The 18,512-nt window shown below is 40.7% G+C and overlaps 2 pseudogenes; both read left to right on the forward strand.

The window, feature by feature from the left end:
- The first annotated feature begins 335 nt into the window (after window positions 1-335).
- LOC115669315 (cytochrome P450 CYP82D47-like) lies at window positions 336-3,958 on the forward strand (annotated as a pseudogene).
- Window positions 3,959-11,191: 7,233 nt separating this feature from the next.
- On the forward strand, window positions 11,192-14,088 carry LOC115670075 (cytochrome P450 CYP82D47-like; annotated as a pseudogene).
- Window positions 14,089-18,512: the final 4,424 nt, after the last annotated feature.

Genomic DNA, 18,512 nt, shown 5'->3' on the forward strand with positions numbered 1-18,512 from the left:
AAGTGATCGATTATATGAATAATGACCTAAGTATAGTTACTTTGAAGAAATATTAAGTGCAGTTGTGCTCACTGTCATCTAGAACAAAAGTCTAATTGCCCCAACGTATGTCAGAATTGTCTTTTCATAACACGTGCAATGTGCTTTTCTCGTAGAACTCAGGAACAGATCAATGATCCTCCGAGGCTTTGCAACTTCTTAGGCTCAATTGAACATAATCTCTAAATTAATTGTGCTTTAAGAAATATTTAATGATCCTAGGACGGGAAGGTGTATAAGTATATGCTCTTCCTTCAAACATACTAACACATAACTCAATGATGAACCTATTGCAAATGGAGTCTCTGCTTCAAGACCTGAACTCCACCCACCTGTATTAAATGATCCTAGCCATCCTCATCCTATCAATCCATGTATGGTTCAAATCAAGCTCATCTTGCAAGCTCAAAACACCACCAGAAGTTTCAGGTGCATGGCCCGTCATAGGGCATTTGCCCATCCTAGCAAAATCCTATCTTCCTCATAAGACCTTCACATCCATGGCCGACGAGTATGGACCGATCTTCACCATCAGGCTCGGGTTGTCCCCAGCCATAGTGGTTAGCAGTTCCGAGATAGCCAAAGAATGTTTCACCAAGCATGACCTCGCCCTCGCGTCTCGCCCACAGCTATTAGCTTCTGAAGTTATGGGCTACAACAATGCCTTTCTTGCGTTGGCTCCTTACAGTCAGTATTGGCGCGAAATGAGGAAAATTGCCATCTTGGAGCAGCTCTCCAACCGGAGGATCGAGTCGTTGCTCAACCCGGTACTGGCCTCGGCAACGGATAGCGCCATTAAAGAGTTGCACATGCTTTGGACTGAGGACAAGAATGATGCCGGTACTTTCATGTGTAATGGCATAAGTTTAAAATGCTTTATTTTCCCTTTTATGTGGTGGTGTAATCCATTACATCAAAGTTATTGGCTCAACTTGGAGGAGAAAATATTTTATGAAACCATTTAACTGCCGGTGTAGAGAAACAAGCCCACCCGAGCATTGTCAGTAAAGTAATTATGTGCTACAATAAATAAAACACGCTTTAAAAAGTTTGACACTATGGCCGTCTCTACCACAGGTCATATCTGTGTTGACTTGAAGCAATGGCTTGCAAGGTTGACTAATGAACATTTTCCTCAAAGTTGTAGCCGGCAAGGGTTACAGCAGAAGCATTTCCACGGTGGATGAGGAAGAGAATTGGCGGTGCCATCATGCCTTGAGGGAATTCCTGCAATTCCTAAGGTTGTTTCCGGTGGCGGACGCTCTTCCTTTCTTGAGATGGTTGGACTTGGGTTGCCATGAGAAGTCCAGGAAGAGGACCGCCAAAGAATTGGACAGAATCCTAAGTGGCTGGTTAGAGGAGCATAAAAGGAATAGCAAAAATATGAGTGACAATAGGGGTGATCAAGATTTCATAGATGTCATGCTTTCGACCCTTAACGGCATGGAAATTGGAGGTTTCGATGCTGATACAGTTATCAAAGCTACATGCTTGGTATGCCTTGTTTTCCCTCTCTTAGAATTACTTCTTTCTACTTCAAATGCGTAGTGTGTGTGCATCAGGACAGTCTCACTCTTAACCTAAACATTGTTCATCAACCCGCATGTACTAGTGAACTGTCATTGCATATGCTGAACTTTTATCTGTATGCACCACTCTTAAGAAAAGTCTAGTGTACATGACGTGTAAATCATGAGACTCACGTGACATGACGTTGCTTATTTAATTAAGTGAACCTATTTATCGTGATTACTATATCTCTTAGGCAAACAAAAGCTATTAATTATATAGATGGCGTCACCTTGACATGTCATAAGTTGGGTGGGAAAATTGTCCAAAAACTCGTAAACAAGGTTGGCCACTAGGCGAGGGCTTTTTGGATATTTTTCCCTAAGTTGGGTGCAATACACTACATGAATGGATTAAGCTATGTCAAATGTGATGGGTGTCTTATCCATTAATTTCAATTTTGGGTAGAAATTAATTATGAAGGGTATGTACTTTTAAAAGAGAAAATAAGGCAGACTTGGAGAGGAGAATGGACTGGAGTAGGTCCTTAAAAGACTCAAGGGGAGATAGGAGAAGGAACTCCTTGATATAATGGAGAGATCTCCCTGTAAGTTCTTTCCGTATTCCTTCTCTTTCGAGAAGAAAAATAATGGAAAGGAATTGAGGTACCTTTTGGATGGGGAAAGTAAACTCCATATCTGCTTCGGTTAACTACTGTCGGGTAGGTAGGTATAGTAACCTCCAGCATTTGGGGTGACAGAAGAGAAAGCTTTAGCTTCTCGCTGGTCTGCTTGTGCTTCGCACAGTGTTCGGTAACCGACGTGTAGACTAGTACCTTTGGTTACCAAACACTATGCAAAATTAATTATGGAGGGTATGTACTTTTAAAAGAGAAAATGGGGCAGAGTTGGAGGGGAGAAGAAGAGGAAAGGAAGACAGCTACTGCTAGTTTAATTGGGGGAGTACATTTGCACTAGCAAATCTGATAGGTCCCATCGGATTCAATAGTTCATCGAATCCATACACAGTGCATTTAGTGTTATAACCGGCGACCATTTGTAAAAGAGATGGAGATTGGCTGACGTAAAAATGTTAAGAGAAAAGGGTTCTATATTGAACAGTTAATTTAGTGTCAAATAGTTAATATATACTTAATTGGTCCATTACTCATCGAGATAAGCTTTTGAGCGAAAATGGATCTTACTTAATAAAATGTTGAGTTTGAACTTACATATGATCAAGATGGCAATGTGATGTTTAACACACATCGCACTAGTTTTCTAATGAATCTACAGTTTATTTGTTGTTGTCCTACTTGATTATATTTTCAAAGATTATATTTTTAATTTGTTTCCTTGTCTTACTTTCACTTTAAAAATTATGTTGTGACATTAGGTGATTTGTTTCAATTTTAGTAGTTATCATTTAGATATTTAAGATTTAGTAGGACAAAATTTCTTTGTAGCTTATCTAAATCCCATTTTAAAATAATAATTATCATATGTTCTTTTAGGAATAAAATGCATATTGTTTCCTTATAATGTAGCTTATTCTTTTGATTAGTGACATAATATGAGAGAATTTTCTTTGAATTTGCGCCTCTGAGAGTGTTGTGCTCTTGTGTGTGTGCGGACTGATTTATCCATGTTTATCATCTGTTTCTACTGTGACACAGAGTTAACGACAAACGAGTTGATATGCAGTTTTGACAATTTTGTGATTTCGTCTATTTAGTCTTCATATATTGCTCCTACAAATAAAATGTATTTCTTCTTTGAAGGCGATTATAGCGGGTGGTACTGATACTACCATAACCACCCTAACATGGGCGGTCTCTTTGTTGCTAAACAACCTTCACGTTTTGAAGAAAACTCGAGAAGAACTAGATGCTTAAATCGGTAAACAAAGACATGTGAAAGAGTCGGTCATTACGAATCTAACTTACCTACATGCCACAGTGAAGGAGACCCTTCGATTACACCCTGCAGCCCCACTCTCTGCACCAAATTTATCAACTGAAGATTGCATCATCAACGGGTACTATGTGCCCAAAGGCACGAGATTGATCTTGAACTTATGGAAAATTCAAACCGATTGAAAAGCATGGCCCGAACCAATGAAGTTTAGGCCTGAGAGGTTCCTGAGTAGTCATAAGGATGTTGATGTGAAGAACCCTAAGTTTGACTACTTGGCATTCGGAGGCGGTAGAAGAATTTGTCCCGGAATGTCCTTTGGCCTTCAATTGGGGCATTCAATGCTCTCTAGGTTCCTACATACTTTCGAGGTATCAACTCCCGACAACTCACCGGTGGATATGTCGGAGGGTTTTGGAATAACAGTCGACAAGGTGATGCCACTCGAAGTATTGCTCGCACCAAGATTGTCTGACGAGCTCTACAAATTCACATGAAGCACTAGACGAATGAGAAACAAGTCAATGGGCAAGTTATTACTAAATAAATAGGCTCTCCGGTCAATTATTAGTTAAACATTCAGACAATCGACGATTTCAATCCGGTATGACTTTCGTGAATAAATTGGAAATAGGTTGGTGCTTCACTATGGCGAGAGGAACTTATAAAGATGTTAAGCTAATGGATATTTCGCATTTGCTTTGAGATGTCTCGATTATGATTTGTAATGTTTTTTCTTACTTTGTGTGTGCTTAAAATGATCCTCCACACTTAATACATGTTGGGTGTTGAGGAAAACTCCTAATGAATTTTGAAGCTGACAAAACTCTCTATGTTTATCTTGTGAATCTGACATGCATTCCATTCCAGGTTAATATATTCTAGAAGTTTAGAAGGAAATATCAGACTTTACAAGTTTTCAGAATTAAAAGTTTAGACTCAGATATAAGATATTTAGACTTTACCATAAAAGTCATTCAGACTCTAATTATAATATATTCAGATCTTAGTGAAGACCTATGTTGACTCAAGTTCTGAATTAGAAATTCTTTAGACGCAGTAATTATGTAGATGCAGACTCTGAAGTTTTTCAGAAGTAGAAACAAAACTCATTCAGAAGGAATCACAACAGCTAGTGATCTGGCATGAATTTCACAAAAGGAAGGTTTTGATTGACTCAATCTCTGTCTAATTGATTGACAATCAAACATTATGACAAGTATGCATTACAATGGATAAAGCTCTACTTATGGAAACTAAGATTCCTCTTGATTACATAGTGAAATCCAGCCAGTAGGCTGTCAGCGTGGGAGAGTGGACGTAGGCTTGCTATAAGCCGAATAACTATAAACTTGTGTGCAGTTTTTCTATCCCTTATCTCTTACTTTACACACTGTACATCAAGAGCACTGTCTATATAAACTGTTTTGAATCTGAATTTTATTCAGACTCAACTGTGGTCAATTATTTCCGCTTAAATTGTTACAAATTGTTTAAGATCACCTATTCACTCCCCTCTAGATGATTCTTGCTAGCTACATCAATGGGTACTTTTGAGCTTCTCTCACTCCAAAAGTTAGTTGAAAGGGTGAGACTTTTCCTCATACTTAAAAATTGACCATCAACCATTTCACAACCGATGCGAGATAACCCCAATAATATTCATTGAAGGAGCCTAGATTCAAATTGAGGTGGGAGAAGAGAGAGGCGAAATCCATAGTTAACTGTTTGCTCTTAGGTTGAGCAGTAATAGTAAGAGAAGGGCAATCACTTATTTTTAAAAGGGTTAATACCACGAAAAATTTCAAATTGGTACATATGTGACAAATTTACCCCAAATTGGTATATATGCTGTTGTCTATCTTGAGTAATATTTTTGGACTTCTATTTTATAAAATAATATCAAAGTCTCTTCTAAACTGAACAAGTTATGGGCCAAAGGAAATCTGATTAAAAACTAGCAGAGTGACGCGAGCATATATTATCAAAGATCATATTTTTTATTTTGTTTCCTGGTCTTACTTCAATTTAGAAATTAGGGATATGTGCACTAGAAGTCCTAAAACTTGCCAAATTGGTTCAATTGAGTCCTAAAGTTAACATCGTCAATTTGTCTAACGAAAAATGCTGACATGGCATTTTAAAATGAATTTCTCTCTCCTATGTGGCATTTTTTTATTACTATTCTATTCAAATCTTATATAAATTGAATTAAAAAACTAAAAAAATCAAAAAAATTACTTTAAAAAACAAAACTTAAAAAAAAGAGCTAGGGCTAAGATGGGAGTTGTGGCCATCGCCGAGGGGGGCCAGCGGAGGTTGCCAGAGGAGCCGGCTGAGGTCGCGGGCCCAGGGTGAGGGTAGCCGACCCTAGGCAAGGACGCCCAGTTCTGAGTGACGCTGGCACTCGCCCCGGCATAGCGAAGGTCGTCGGCCCTCGCCTAGGGCCAGTAAGGCCTCGTTCGGGGCTGGCGAGGCTCGTTGGCCTCAGGCGAAGGCTGAACATCGCTCAGATTTGGGTGCCCTCAACCCAAATCTGGGCGAGCCTCACCGGCCCCAAGCGAGGGCCGGCGTCACCCAATTCTAGGAGCCCTCGCCCAGGCCTAGCGAGGGTGGCCGACCCTCGCCTGGGGCCGGCGAGGCCTCCCCGGGGACTGATGAGAGCCGGTCTCGCCGGCCACCCTCAACTAGGGCCGGCGACGTCCGCCGGCCCCCCTCCGGCGAAGCTGCTTCTCTCTTTTCTTTTCTTTTTCCAGTTTTGTTTTGTTTTGTTTTTTTTAATTTTTAGCCTTTTTAGCTTTTAAATTTAATTTAAATAATATTTGAATAAAAATATATATAAATGCCACGTAGGAGAGAGAAATTCATTTTAAAATGCCACGTCAACATTTTCCGTAAACAAATTGACGATGTTAACTTTAGGACTCGATGGAACCAATTTGACAAGTTTTATGACTTGATTGCTTTTTTTGTAAGTTTTAGGACTTAATTGCACTTTCGCGACAAGTTTTAGGATTTTTAGTGAACATATCCCTAGCAATTATGTTAGGACATTAGGTGATTTGTTTCGATTTTTAGTAGTTATCATTTAGACATTTAAGATGTAGTAGGATAAAATTTCTTTCTATTTGATCTATTTCCCATTTTAAAATAGAAATTTTCATATGTTCTTTTAAAAGAACCTCCTTAGTTGGCGCTTTATTCTAAGCACTTCTAATTCCATGCTACACTCTCCATTCACTAATTAGTTTCTCTGGGACGAGAAGTGCTGCACCAATTGGGTGTAAAATCAAATCCCGCGAAGAAGACAACTCTGCCTAATTACATCAACAGCGGCACCAAAACAAGTTCATGATATTAAACAAATATAAGTATAAACACATATATGTGTTAAACTAGGAAACTAATTGTTCACTGACTCCAACAAGGAAATGATTTTCCATATAATTTTCTCTGGGACGAGAAGCGTTGCGCCAATTGAATGTAAAATCTAATCCCACGAAGAGGACAACTTTGCCTAATTCCATCACCAGTGGCACCAAAAGAAACCCATGATACATAAAATTAATTATGCACTTATTTTATATATTAATCTAGGAAACTCTTTTTTCCCCGCTCCAAAATGGAAATCAAACAAACAACTCGTGCAGGGATTGTTGTTGCTTCTAAAAAGTCCAACGGAACTTTCCTTATCAAATGGCCAAGTTTTGGATCGGATTTCCTGCACGGGCTCAAACTCGAAACTTATTCTAATGTGCTTGATGGGAATACTAATAAAGTTTCCCCGACTTGTGATGATTATGTCATGTGGCTAGGCCGGTACGCCTCTTTTCTCGCATTCTAGTCTATGAAGCAAGGGGATGCACCAAAATGTTATAGAGTGAAATTTTGAGAAACAAGTGATTGTACAATAAAATAAACAGATGGAGGAAATAAATTGAACACAAAATTTATGTGTTTCGGTCGGTGGGACCTACTCCACAAGGAGAGCAGTACGTGATTCCACTATAGATCAAACAATAAACTCGATTTACAACCACATTTGAGTCACTCAACTCTTTTAGTATTTTCCAACTTCAATTACATCCAATACCTTACACAGTATTTGGCCCCAGACACGACCTTACCCTCATATTTTGTGGTTCGATTCAAGTGTTGGTACTTATTATACGGAGAGAGTCAACCGCAAAGAATCCATTGATTAATCGAAGAACTACACGATTACAATCGCTCACTCATGTATTTCCAATCTCTAGATTACACACAAACCCACATTATTTAGCCTCCCGTAATTGCTCGTGGCTTCCAAATACTTCCGCCTTCGGTAAGACTAGTGATCTCAATTGGATTTACTGCAAAAATTACCGAGTGAAATCCGTGAAGAAGTGTCGCGACCGAACTCCCGAGCCCTTTTTTAAACGACATGCAAAAAGGGAGGGGCTCGCCTGGTACGTGCTAAGTCTAGGTTCGGGACTTAACTCGGGCTCTCCCAAGCCCATACCATATCGCGACTTAGGGTTTAAGTTTTTAACATGCAAGTGGTTTATATCAAGGAGTCGCCACTAATCGATTTGGGGTAGGTCGATTAGAAACCCAAATAGGGTGATGGGAGAATCACCCTATTCCTACGAACCAGAGATTAAATGAGTTCGGGGACTTGGTTACACTAGTTGGATAACTAATGCCCTTTCGGTACCATTTTACCCTGTTCATTTCTGAAAACATTTGTCAGGCAATTTGGATTAATTTTAGGACCTTTCTCCTAACATGTGAGGTGATCAAGCGAGTGCATAATCAGAAACGATCAGCAGTCAAGAACACAACAATTCATGCAGCCTAAGGTTCTAACCTTAACTAAGTCAGATGACATTCAAAAATACAACACTCATGTAATTGTATTAAAAATATGCATAACAATACAACGGTAATAAAAACTAACATGCAAAATACTACCGCGTAACCTCAGGCTTGTCTAATTTAAACAAGACAAAAAACATGCATAATAATACAATAAATTAAAACACTTAGATATAACATAAAAAAAAAATTTAATTAATTAATTAATTTTTTTTTTTTCGAAAGAAAAAAATAATAATAATAATACAGAAGAAGGAAAAGAAAAAAAAATTTAAAATTTAAAATTTTTTTTTTAAAATTTTTTTTAAAATTTTTTATTTTTTAAATAAAATAAAATAATAATATAATATTAACCGGGTCGGATCCGACCCCGGGTCAACGGATCCGATCCGAAACGTTGACCGGGTCGGATCTCCGGATCCGGGTCAGGCGATCGGATCCGGGTCCGATCGGAACCGACCCGGATCCACGAAACCGACCCAAATTGATTAATTCGGGTCGGATAATTGGATCCGGGTCGGGTCTGATTGACCCGAATCGATGAACCGGCCCTGAACCGGTTTTTGAACAGGACCGGACCGGTTCAGCCGGTGTCCAAGCCTCAAACTCCGGGGGCCACTGACCGGACGAAAATCCGGCGATTCGCCGGATGTTTCGTCCGGCCAGTGGCATCGTTCTCATCAGCTCATCGAGCTGAGGAGTGTTTGATGCCCGGTCGCCGGGGAACCGGCCTGAATGATCGCCGGCCAAGCCCCGATCGGAACTCGTCAAACCGGACGCCGATCGGAACTTGGCCGACGTACCCAGACCACGATTCGGGTTCCCTCTGGTCCCTGATGGTCTCCTCAACACTTACCTGAGTCGGTTGAGTCACCGTTCGGCCCCCTACTCTCCGACGAAGCTCAAACACAAACCGAGCTCTGTGAGACATTTTGACAAACGGTTGGCGGGCATGACAATAATAGAGGCATTTTGGCCTCCTCCGGCGACTCGGTCCGCTCCGGCGACTGTGGCTCACTTCCGACGGCGAGTGGGGACCGGGAACGACATCGGTATGGGCCGGGATTCGCACGAAACGGCCGGCGCGAGTCCCGGCCCAACCACGCCGGAAAACAGGGGAAAACAGAGGCGGTTCTCGGCCGGGGGAGACTCACCGGTCGACGGCGCGTTCCCGGGGGTCTCAGGCTGCTCCGTGGCGACGGTGACGCCGCCTGGTTCTCCTTCCCGCTCCGGCGTGGCCTCGGTTTGCTCCCTCTCTCTCTCTATTCTCTCTCTTGTCTCTCTCGGTCTCTCTCGTGTTTCACGGAAATGGCCGACCGGGCCGCTTCCGGGGTTGCCGGTCGGCTTTTCGGTGACGACGAGGCCGGCTGGGACCTGCAAGACCCTCCGAGGCTCCTCTCTCTTCTCGGTTCACGCTCTCACGCTCCCTCTGTATTTTTCTCCAAAATGGCCGACCCGGGGGCCTCTCTCTCTCTCTCTGTGGCCTTAAGGCGACGTCCCCCGGCTCCGTTACGTTGGCAATGACGACGGCCTGCACCGGCCTACGCCACCCCACGACTTTCGTGGCCATGGCAGGCCGGTGCAGAGCAGAGCAGAGCAAAGGGGGGGTCCGGTTCAGCGAGGCAGCAGAGGCCAACAGGGGGAGAGAGAGAGGCCGGAAAACAGGGAGGACGGGACTGGCAATTAATGCCAGTCCCGTCGGCGTGCTCTCTCGGCCTTCCTCTGGCCGGATAGCGACGCCGAGGAGCGGCGCCGCCGTGCGTCGGCGTGACGTCTCGAGCAGGGGAGAACAGGGGCGGAGAGAGCGACCGGCGCAGGGGGAAGAAGAAGGAAGGAAGAAGGCTGGGCCGGGCCAGGCCCAGCAGCGGCGTGAGGGAAAGAAGAAGAAAAGGAAAGCGGGCCGGGCCCGCGCGAAGGGAAAAAAGAAAAGGAAAAAGGGCCTGGGCCCGGGGGAAAAAAGGAAAAAAGGAAAAAAGAAATGGGCCGGGTCGGCCCAGCTCCGACCCAGCCCGACTCGATTTTTTTTTTTTTTTTTTAAATTTTTGTTTAAAATTTAAGAAAATATGCTCTAATAGGCCCTATTAATGCACATATGCCTAATGTCTATATGCAATGCATTTAAATTGAAATATTTTTTTGTTTTAGGAATTAACGAAATTAACTCCTAAATTTTGCAATTAATTTTGGGCAAATTAAAAATAGGTGTCAACAAGAAGAAGCACCAAATATTCTAACGATTTGTGGTCTTTCTTTTGTGCGGCTATAGAACCACAAATCAATTTTCTGTGGGATGAGAAGTGCTGCACCAATTGGGCGTAAACTCGAATCTCACAAAGAAAACAACTCTGCCTAATTATATCAACAACGGCACCAAAACAAACCCACACGATAAACAAGTGCTGCACCAATAACATACAAAATCAAATCCCACGAAGGAAGACATCTGCCTAATTACATCAACAACGGCACCAAAACAAACCCATGGTAAACATATCCATACATATTAAACTAGGAAGCTCTTCGTTCGTCCATGCCAACGTGGAAATCAATTTCCAGGTCTTTCGACGGACTCAATCATCTAGCTCTGACAAGGATTTGTTGTTGTTCAAATGTTCGGTCGACCGAAAGTACAATAAGAAGTTACTAATTTAAATTACATGGCCGGACTTTGGGACGGACTTCATTTAGCGGCTCAAATTCGAGAGGAATTCTACCATGCTCAATGAAGATACTAATCATGCGTCCCCAGATTCTGATGATTGTGTCACGTGGTTAGGCTTGAACACCTCTTTTATCACGTCCTAGTCCATGAAGAAGGGGAAGGTGTATAAATTGGAAGCTCTTCCATCAGAATTTCACTCATAACTCTACGATGACTCCTTTATTGCAAATGGAGTTTCTGCGTCAAGTCCTGAACTTCAACCTCTTGTATGGAATGATCCTAGCCATCCTCATCCTATCGATCCATGTATGGTTCAAATCAAGCTCATCTCGCAAGCTGGCAACACCACCAGAAGTTGCAGGTGGATGGCCCGTCATAGGGCATTTGCCCATGCTAGCAAAATCCCATCTTCCTCACAAGACCTCGCGTCCCTGGCCGACAAGTATGGGCCGATCTTCACTCTCAGGCTTGGGTTGGTCCCGGCTGTAGTGGTTAGCAGTTCCGAGATAGCAAAAGAATGTTGCACCAAGCACGACCATGCCCTCGCATCTCGTCCACCGCTAATAGCCACTGAAGTCATGGGCTACAACTATGCCTTTTTTGGGTTCGCTCCTTATGGTCCGTATTGGCGCGAAATGAGGAAAATCGTCACCTTGGAGCTGCTCTCTAGCCGGAGGATCGAGTCGTTGCTCAACCCCATAGTGGCCTCTGCGATGGATATTGCCATTAAAGAGTTGCACAAACTTTGGACTGAGAAGAAGAATGATTCAGGTTCTTTCATGTATATAACATAAGTTTGAGATGCTTTATTTTCCATTTTATTTGGTAGTGTATTCCATTATATCATAGTTTGGCTCAAATTGGAGGAGAAAATATTTCATGAAACGATTGAACTACTTATGTAGAGAAATAACCCAATCCAAGCATTTACAGTAAACTGATTACGTGCTACAGTAAACAGAGACATGCGTTTTCGATATACAAAGTTTAACACTATGCCCGTTTATACCCCAGGCCATATATTAGTTGACATGAAGCAGTGGTTTGGAAGGTTGTCTATGGGCATTGTCCTTAAACTTGTAGCCAGTAAGGGCTACTACAATGGCAATGCCACGGTGGATCAGGAAGAGGAGCAGCGATGCCAGCAAGCCTTCAAGGAATTCATGGAATTAATGGGGATGTTTACGGTGGCGGATGCTCTTCCTTTCTTGAGATGGTTGGACTTGGGTGGCCATGAGAAGTCCATGAGGAGGATCGCCAAAGAATTGGACACAATCCTGAGTGGTTGGATAGAGGAGCACAAAAGGAACAGAGAAAGCTCGAGCGAGAATAGGGTTGATGGGGATTTCATAGACGTCATGCTTTCGACTCTTAAGGGCATGGAAGTAGGAGGTTTCGATGCTGATACAGTCATCAAAGGTACACTCTTGGTAAGTCTTGTTTTCCAACTCTTGGTATTTACTGCTTTCTTACTTCAAATGTGTAGTGTGTGTGCATACTTCATGCTTGCTTATTTGCAAGCATAGGGTATTTAGCGGTGCAACCAGCAATTCATTGTAAAGGAGATGGAGATCGGTTGACGTATAAGTGTGAATTGAAAAGAGTTGTGCATTGAAAAATTAATGTGATGTGGAACAATTGATATATATTCAATTGATCCATAACTTATTGAGATAAGCTTTTGAGTAAATATGGATCAAACTGATTATGCCATCGAATTCGAATTTAAGCTCTATCTTAGAAATTTTATAAGATGAGTATCTGACTTCAATTGCATCTTCTTGTATTACTACAGTGATCAAGATTGCAAGGTGATGTTTAACACACATCGCACTGACGTGCCTTTTATATCAGCTGGCAAGTTTTCTAATGAATGTACAATTTTTATGTTGTTGTTTTACTTGAATAATTTTTTTGAACTTCTATTTTATAAAACAAAATCCGAGTCTCTACAAGTGATGGGCCAATAGAAATCTGATTGTTTAACCACCCGGGCGTATATTTTGAAATATCATAATCTTTATTTATTTCCTTGTCTTTCTTTATTTTAGAGATTAAGTTACGATGTGAGGTGATTTCTTTCATCTTTTAGTGATTATAATTTAGATATTTAAGATGTAGTCCGACAGAATTTTTAATAGTTTATCTTTTTGCTATTTTACAAATAGAATTTCTTTACCTTTTTTTTTCGGATGTAACTATTCATTATGTTTTATTGTAACGGAGCGTACCCTTTTGAATAATGAAATAATTAAGAGAGAATTTTCTGTGAATTTGCGCCTTTAAGAGTGATTTGCCTTCGTGCGCGTTGCGGATTGATTTGTCCGTTTTATCATTAGTTTCCGCTGTGCCACAAAGTTGACGGCAAATGACTTTTTTTTTTGGTCGAAGAAAACATACGACTTGATATGCACTTGTCTTGATAATTTTGTGATTTGGTCTATTTAGTCTTCATGTTTCACTCCTGCGAATAATATGCATTTCTTGTTTGAAGGCCATGATATCAGGTGGTACTGATACCACAACGATCACCCAAACATGGGCTGTCTCTTTGTTGCTAAACAAACTTCCCGTTCTAAAGAAGACTCAAGAAGAGCAAGACGCTCAAATTGGTAGACAACGACATGTGAAAGAATCAGACATTGGCAACTTAACTTACCTACACGCCGTAGTGAAGGAGACCCTCCGATTACACCCGCCAGGCCCGCTCGCTGCGCCACGCGTATCAACTGAAGATTGCGTCATCAATGGGTACTTTGTTCCCAGAGGCACGAGGTTGATCTTGAACGTTTGGAAGATTCAAACCAATCCAAGAGCATGGCTTGAACCAATGAAGTTTCGGCCGGAGAGGTTCTTGAGTAGTCATAAAAAGGTTGATGCGATGGGCCCTAATTTCGACTACTTGCCCTTTGGAGGTGGTAGGAGAATTTGTCCTGGAACATCCTTTGGCCTTCAAGCTGCGCATTCTGTGGTCGCTAGGCTCCTGCATGCATTTGAGGTATCAACTCCCGGAAATCGGAGAGTAACGGACTAACGATCGACAAAGCGATGCCGCTCGAAGTAATGCTAGCACCGAGATTGCCTAAAGAGTTCTACGAATTCGCATGAAGCACCAGAAGAATGAGAAAAAGAGTCGATGGGCAAGTTACCACTAAATAAATTGGTTCTTCATGTCGAGCTTTTATCCGGTCATTGTTAGCTGCCTCATTCAGACAATCATTGATGTCAATCCAGTATGTCTTTCGTGAATAAATTTGCTTTGAAATAATAAACTGTGCCGCTAAATATCAAGTGTTTCGTCAAGCCATGAGAATGTACTAATTTTTTAAGCTCGCATGTCCCTGAACGAGCATTACAAAAGATGCTATGAATATTAATACTTCATGTTAGAAAGTCTTACGAAGCTGAAACAAATATAATCTTTCTTCCCGTCTCCATTTCAACAATCGATTATGAGAAGAACATAGCAAACTGTAATTGGAAACAAATGAAATAAAACACTGGGGACGCGGCTAATGGTCCAAACGAATGCTCTGTAATTCTTCACCGTTCTTAAGAAACAATTCAATTATAAGATCTGCTTGCCCGGCACCATAATCATGAAAATTAATTTTGTCGATGTTTCCCAAAGGGAAAATGGCACAAATGGTCACTGAATTTTGGCCCAATTCGCAATGTGATCCATGTTATTTAGCAAAATAAAATGGTAAATCATCAAAAGTTTAGGACTAATCAATTATACGACGAAAGAAAGCCAGTATGGCTTGACAATATCAACAGAAAAAGGAAAAAATTATATCCATTTTTTAATACTAATCAATTGTAGCATAACTTCATTGGTGCAAGCATAACTTTATTGGTTATATCCCCATTTGCATTGTAACTACTAAATCATATCGCCCCATATTTGAGAGCGTGCAACGTCTTTTATTTTTTCTTTCATGTGTTTCCCCACATTCTCTCCTAGTTAACACTGACCTTACTTCTTGGACAGATCTATGTTACTTATCTCTTTTTGGACAGGTCTCTTACAGTTCATGTCATTGTTTAATCTCTCAGGTAATGGCTTAATTCCAAAAAAAGCACAAACTTTAGGGCAACGGACAATTCTGGTCCGAACTTTTTTTTGCTCCATAAAAAAGCACAAACTTTAGGTTAATGGACAATTCTGGCCCGAACTTTTTTTTGTCCCATAAAAAAGCACCAACTTTAGGTCGAGTGACAATTCTGGCCCCAATTTTGTTTTGTCTCATAAAAAATCACCAACTTTCATCATGATCTCAAATCTACTCCCCGTTGACTTTTGCCATTGTTTGAGAGAGAAGGTTATGGTGGTGAGCTTGGCGAATCTTGTCCATAACGTCTGTCGATAGGCGATAGTAGTCATGGCCACGGTTCGGAACCGGCGGTTCCGGTTCGTAATTTAAAAATAAAAAAAATAAATTATGAAATAAAAAAAAATAATGAATTATAAAATTATGAAATAATGAATTATTCAATATAAATTGTAATCAAAATGTAAATTGTAGGGGTGATTGGTTCCCGGTTCGGTCCGATTCCGCTCGGAACCGGGAACCGAACTAGTAAGACCGGTCCCTTAATTTTAGAACTAGGAACCGGACCGGCAAATTATAGAGCCGGAACCGGACCATTGGTCCGGTCCGGTTCTAGGCGGTCCAATGGAACCCTTTGCTCTTAACTAGCAAAGGATCATAGCCACAAAAGGCATACAATTTCACATGCTCATGGCTTGGCTTGGGTTTTATACACAACCCCTTTGATGATCTCTTCATTCCCATTTGATGTGGGACTCTTGGCATTTGCATGAAGATAAGCCAAGAGTCTCACATTGAAGGTGTTCAAGGCAAGCCGAGAGTCCCACATCAAATGGGAACGAAGAGGCATTAGAATCATTATGTATAAAACCCAAGCCAAGCCTTGTAATTAGAGTTCAATACACCCAAGCCAAGCATTGTTATTAGAGATCAATGCACTTACAATGCATGGCAATTAGAGTTTAAATTGTTTTATAAAAAAAAATATAATGATTTTTTTTTTAAAAATTCATTATTATTTTTTTAAAAAAATAATTTGGAACCGGAACCGGGCCCGTAGGCCACAGGCCGATTCCGGTTCCGAACCGCAGGCCCGGTCAACGGGCCAGTTCAGGGCCAAAACCAGCCCGTGGCCATGACTAGGCGATAGTCAGCTTCAGATTACGTTTGGCTAGAGAGATTCAATTTAGAGATATTTTTGACTTGTCGGTAAAGTGAATGAGACGAACAGTTTCACCGTTATTCTTCAAATTGTGGCTCAGAGAATAAGACAATGAATATTGCTTTAAATCCAGTCAGCAAGCCACATGAATTTATTGCTAAGGTGGAATAGTCAAGTAAGATAATCAATGGTTCTAAGTTAATGGGCGCTAGATTTGGGATTTAAGTGAAAATTTGTGCTTTTTTACGAGACAAAAAAATGTTGGGGCCAGAATTGTCACTTGATTTAAAGTTGGTGCTTTTTTATGGGACAAAAAAAAAGCTCGAGCCAAAATTGTCCCTCAACTTAAAGTTGATGCTTTTTTATGAGACAAAAAAAAGTTCGGATCAAAATTATCTCTTGACCTAAAATTGATGTTTTTTTTTTAATTAACCCCTCAGTTAATAGTAATCATATAAGCTGTCCTCCCCAAGTACAGAAAGAAATCGACATACAAACGGCCTAACTTCCGAGAATAGTTAATATGGATTGATTTGAAAGATGGACATGTACTTGAAAGTGTTTAAAAATATATGTGGAAAGCGATGTTCTTCGCAAATTTGCCTAAAAGTATTCTCTTGCGTTTTTTTCAGTTTCGTCCTCAGTGGAGGAAACATTTTTTGAGGTCAAAGATCTTTGTTTCTTTCTTGACCTTTTAGAGTTTGTTTGCTATTCTAGGTTGCCAATTTATGTTTTTCTTGCTCTTTAAGTTTCCAACGTGAAAAACCAATTTCCTCACATAAGTCAGCGCTCGCTACAGAGCAAAGAAGGCAAATCTTGGAATTTTTCTTCGTGAGCCTTGACTGAAGTTGTTTGGGACCTTTTCCCAAGAAAGAGGATCTTTCTTAAGCATCTTCTACAGGAAATACATAAGCTTTGAGATCTTTGGCACAAAGTCTCTTAGGTAAGTTACAATACCTATAAACTGTTGTACTTGCTTGTGAAATGAATTTTCGTCAGGGAACTTCTTTATTGCATGTACTTCAAAGATTTGTCAGGGAATTTCTTTATTGCATATACTCCAAGAATACATACATGATCAAACTTGATGGGGCCGATAGAGTCAATAATCACAATGCAAGTGGGGATATTAACCAATAATGTTTGGTGAAGGAGAGGGCGATGAGTTGAGAATGACCCGTGTGTATAAACAAATAAAAGAAGGAAAATCCTGGAATTTATCTTTGAGAGCTTTCACTGAAGTTGTTTGGGACCTTTTCCCAAGGAGGAGAATCTTTCCTAAGCATCTTCTGCAAGGGAGGCATAAGTTTTGTGATATTTAGCACAAAGTCTCTTAAGTAATTTACAATTCCTAAAAACCAATGTATTTGCTTGTGAGAAAGATTCTCGTCAAGGAACTTCTTTATAGCATGTACTCCAAATATTCTGGTCAGGGAACTTCTTTATTGCATATACTCCAATAATACATATATTATCAAACTTGATGGAGCCGATTGATTCAATAATCACAATGAAAGTAGGGATAGTAACCAATATTTTTTTTTGTGAATGAGAGGACAATAAGTTGAGAATGACCCGCCTGTATAAACACAAAATAAAAAGGCAAATCCTTGAGTTTTTCAGTGAGAACTTTAACTACAGTTGTTGGGGACCTTCCTCAAGGAGGATGGTCTTCCTTGAACATCTTGTGCAGAGGATGCTTAAGCTTTGAGATCTTTGGCACAATGTTTTTTAGGTAATTTACTATACCTAGAAACAGCTAAACGTGGCTCTTGTCGGTAATTGCTACTACTGTCGACAGGAAGAACCGTGAACTACTCTTGCTGGACGTCGCTCTGCACCAAAAGTTTCAAATGAATTCTTTCCCTTTTTCAATCTCACGAATCTTTTAGCTTGATATCCTCTTGGTTGGTTTTCGTCTTTTCTCAAGCTCACTTCGTGCAAATGGGCTGAACTGGACTCCGCTCATCACGTCTGTCACGTCCAAGGAATTATTGTTTTGATTATTTGAAAAATCACATCTTAAATATATTCAGACTGGTTGACGATATCAAAGTAACGGGTTGGTCCCTCGTCCATAAACGATGTTAACTACCTACGACAATAGAACGAAACTCGCTGGACACGTTGACATCTTTACAGCAGTACTATCGTCATAGATTTCCACTGCCTGACATAGGGATGAGCCCAAACAATGTCTCCAGCCACTAATTTTTAATCCTTCTCTTTCCTTTTGCAATATAAATTTGGAGCTTAAAACCCTCGCTGGGCATCATACAAACATTTTTTATTAATTAATTATTTTAAGCGATTAT

The sequence above is a fragment of the Syzygium oleosum genome, unplaced genomic scaffold, assembly GCF_021117445.2.
Source record: "Syzygium oleosum isolate NSW1041296 unplaced genomic scaffold, Sole_v2.1 Sole_v2.22, whole genome shotgun sequence".
Classification (NCBI taxonomy): Eukaryota; Viridiplantae; Streptophyta; class Magnoliopsida; order Myrtales; family Myrtaceae; genus Syzygium; species Syzygium oleosum.